The sequence below is a fragment of the Glycine max genome, chromosome 1 (assembly GCF_000004515.6).
Source record: "Glycine max cultivar Williams 82 chromosome 1, Glycine_max_v4.0, whole genome shotgun sequence".
NCBI classification, from domain to species: Eukaryota; Viridiplantae; Streptophyta; class Magnoliopsida; order Fabales; family Fabaceae; genus Glycine; species Glycine max.
The window spans coordinates 28,265,533-28,269,797 of NC_016088.4; the positions used below are offsets into that span (position 1 = coordinate 28,265,533).

The window sequence follows — 4,265 nt, forward strand, 5'->3', positions numbered from 1 at the left end:
CTTGTGTCAACTCTTTTTCTTTTTCTTTTTTTTATAGCAAAAACATGTCTTGGAAAGCTTCAAAGACGGAGCACAAGATACCTACTAGGTCGGAACCAAGGCTCCCTTTAAACCTCTACAACAAAGCCCATACCATTAGAAGGGAGAAAACAAATACAAAAGGAGAACAAACCACACCATGGTGGGAAATAACACCGAACCCGTGTGATAGTTACATGGAAGTGTTCCCAACACTTGTAGCGGAAAAGTATGATCTATTTTGCATTAAAAAATATACAACAATAATAAATAGAGAAAAATAGGTTTGTGTACCCAGATGTGCATTCTTGAAGCAACAAAATTTTCCTTCAATAATGTGAAGACTCTACGTGTATCCACACCGAAACTAAACTCTGCTATCAACTATTTGATGAGTGGAACTCTAAAGAGCAAATCATCTTTCTACTTTTCAGGTCTAAACTAGGCTTGAACTTTTTTAGTTTGTGTGGTTGTCTGAGGCTTCTATTTATAATGTTAAAGAGATATGGATTTGGGTCCTTTTTTTTCAAAAAAAAAGAAAGATTTTATTTAAAATAATTTCATATCTCTTTATCTTTATAAAAATAAAAATTATCTCATATCTTTTATTTTAAGAAGCTTCCTGGTATAAGACAAAGATAATTCATAATTAATTGCATGATTAATTATGATGATTAATCACATGATATGATCCTAATATGCAGCAATAGAATATTATTCTTATTTTATGGACAACTTTCACATTTACAAAGTAATACTCCTTTTTTTTATTTTAATTATATTCTTGGTGCTACCAAAAAATATAATAATATTCTACTCAAATATTTACTTGAATAAATTAAATTTTCTAATTTAATTATCAAATAAATTATTTTATTTTGCAAAGATAAAAATTTGTGTGTGATCTCATATGTTCAAATACTAAACCGGTAGTAAATTAATCATGATTGATTTACTAATCAAGATAGGCGTCAAGCAACACTCCTTAACGTCCGGATAGCATGAAATAACATCTTTTGTTGTCAAGAACCAATAAAATAATAATGTAATATTTTCTTCCATCATTTATAGCTCAAGGCTAACTCTAGAGTATAACATTATTGTCAAACTCTAATAAGCAAACACATTTAATCTATGAATGACGTGAGAAACTCTTTTCTTCTCTCATTCAATTGTCTCGGTCAAGGTTTTAATTCTATCGTAGAACTCAAACTCATTACCTATATCTGATGGATTCCTTCTTGATTAATTATTAATTCTACAAGTATTTAATCATATCCAATATTCATTCAACTAGTGCCTTAAGACATTAGGTGTCCGAAATTAAAATATAACAAATAACTTGTTAATTATTATGATAATCTCAGGTAAAAAAGAAACTATTATATTTTTTATCGAGGACTTCCTATTGACATATCAAGGTAATATTAACTATTAGGAATTCTCAATTAAGTCAATTCTGACATCCCCCTTAAGAATGATGTGTTGAGTTTATGTCTGTCCAAGAGTTTCTGTAAAACAGTTTTATATCATCATTTAAATTATTTTAAGATAATTATTTTAAAAGTCAATAAATTATAAATTTACCATACATATTAGATTATGATTGAATAATTGAATAAATTTTTTTACACTATCAACTTATAATCCTTTTTGTCAAAAAATAAAGCAGAATAATACAGTTTCCATATCATGGTTTATATTTATTAAATTATATCTTGATATAAAGTATAATAAATATTTTTTATGACTGAACTTTTATGTAACTTATTTAAAATTGTAGAAGATCGTCATCCAAATAGTTGGAGGGTGCAGAGTGACTCACTGTGACGGAGGGCATAAAATTAAAGGTTTAGATTTCATATATAAAAGACTACCGTTATATTATGTTATATATATATATATATATATATATATATATATATATATATATATATATATATATATGTATGTATCTATACTAAGTCTTATAAATGAGATGTATATGGAAAAGGCTATTATGTCCATGCTCCAGCTGTTGACATGTGTCCAATTTATTGGTTTTTTGGGCATTTCTGCTTCAGTCTTTGGTTGCTCCATGTCATTTTGGCCTTGCTTCATTTGTCGCCGCGTGCATTTCCTCTGCCTTCATCTCAGACGTGTGCCACACAGAGATCGAGTCTGCCTTCATCTTACCACTCTCCAAACTTCCATTCTCCCCTCTTTTCTCCAACTCAACGCAACCGTGACAATTGCGCCGAATTTCTCCACCTTCACTTTGGTAATTTCCATCTTTTGATTCGGTTTTTTCTCCTTTAATTTCATATTTTTCTTTTCCTTAGAAGATTCCACATCAACTCTACATCTTATCGCGTTTCAATTCCAATAAATATCTAATTGGGTCTTTATCTTTTCAATTATTGCTGCGGGTTTGATTCATGTGATTTTCTTTTCCTTTTTTCTCTCCTTAATTTTACTCTTCTGCAGGGAAGGTTTTTTTCTCTCTACCTACTGAAGGTAAATGATGCCTAATAATTATTGATTATTTTTTCCATGTTTCTATTGATCGGCACGGTTTTGCGTGTCTGGCACAATCCTGGTCAATTTATGCGGGAACATATTGTGGGATCTCTTATAGTTAATTTCGTCCCTGTTATTTTTTGGTTTATTGGTGAATCAGATCCGTGGTGGGGTAATTTATGAATGCTATTATTTCGCTACCTCTTTGCTATACCCCTTTTAGGGTTGAGGTTGAAAGGGGAAACCTTTGTAGAAGAATCACGCAATTTATAACAATATATATGATTTGATATTTTTTGTTGTTTGTGAAGGTTTGAATTTATTTTTTTTGGCCCTTGACTTGAAGGAGGTTCCAATATATTGCTTTCTTTTTGTTATCTATTTGTGTGTGAGAGCAGATGGTTAGGGGAGGAAGGTTTAGCGACAAACGCAATTTCAGGAAACCTTTGTAGAAGAATCACACAATTTATAACAATATATATGATTTGATATTATTTTGTTGTTTGTGAAGGTTTTAATTTTTTTTGGCCCTTGACTTGAATGGGGTTCTAATATATTGCTTTATTTTTGTTATCTATTTGTGTGTGAGAGTAGATGGTTAGGGGAGGAAGGTTTAGCGGCAAACGCAATTTCAGGAAAAGGTTCGATCAAAGGAGCTTGTGTTGAACCCTAATGTTTGCTAATTCGTGTTATTGTTGCTGCTGTGCTGGATTCAATTGTTTCAGGTTTGTGCTTTTGCCCTTAGATTCTAATTCGTCTTGGCCTCCTCATTTTTATTGTTATTGAAACACTAGAAGTACTTATTGCTGGGTTAAGTTGATGAATCGATTTATAGATGTTTGCATTTGAGAAGCTATATATATTGACAAAGCCATTTTATTTATTTTTATATTTGGTTGTTGGAACAAAGTGCTTCCAAAAGTAGATGTCCTTAGGTATGATAATTAGCCTATGCATCAGTACCGAAAATTCTTACAACATTAATTTTGGCTGAAATATTAATAATATCTAGGATCATAAATAATGAGTGTGATTTTCAATTTCTTGAGTCTGAAATCTAATTACATGCATGTTTTCTGTATAGGCTCTTCAAATTGTTGGAGATTCTCTATGACTTCAATCCAAGCAAGGTGTTAGCTCCATCTTTTTCTTTAGTGATACCATATATAATTAGTTTAGTTTTCATTAAAAAAATATATGTCAAAGTGATTTTAAATAATTTTGATCCTTATTTATTATGTGTTTGTCTATTGAAATTTTGTTTTATCTCAAAGTTCATTATCTCAATCCTAAAATTCTTATTATTATTGGAAATTGATAATAGTTGACGCTGTCCAACAGATCAAAGATTTCTATAAGATCTCCAGAATCAAGTGACCAGGAGATTCATGCATGTGAAACAAATCCAAAAAGAGACACAAACAAGATACATAGAGAGTGTGAGTGGAGATGAAGAGGGCAAGAGAGTTGCTTGACAATATATATGATTTGATAATATTTTTTTGTTTGTGAAGGTTTTAATTTTTTTTTTGGCCCTTGACTTGAATGGGGTCAACAAAAAGACAGTGTGAGTGTTTGTGTGCAATCACTACTAGAAAATAAGGTTTTTACATCGGTTATTTAAGACTTTCAACATCGGTTATTAACCGATGTTGAAAGTAATATCGTTAACATCGGTTTTTCAAAACCGATGTTAAATAATAAATACAACATCGTTTATTTGAATAGCCGATGTTATATGATAAAAA

The 4,265-nt window shown here is 30.6% G+C and overlaps 1 long non-coding RNA gene across 1 annotated transcript; it reads left to right on the forward strand.

The window, feature by feature from the left end:
• Window positions 1-2,120: 2,120 nt before the first annotated feature.
• LOC102666758 (uncharacterized) lies at window positions 2,121-4,038 on the forward strand. Its single transcript, XR_412785.4, has 4 exons — window positions 2,121-2,278; window positions 3,112-3,242; window positions 3,602-3,647; window positions 3,859-4,038. It is a non-coding gene; the product is annotated as an uncharacterized lncRNA (long non-coding RNA).
• Window positions 4,039-4,265: the final 227 nt, after the last annotated feature.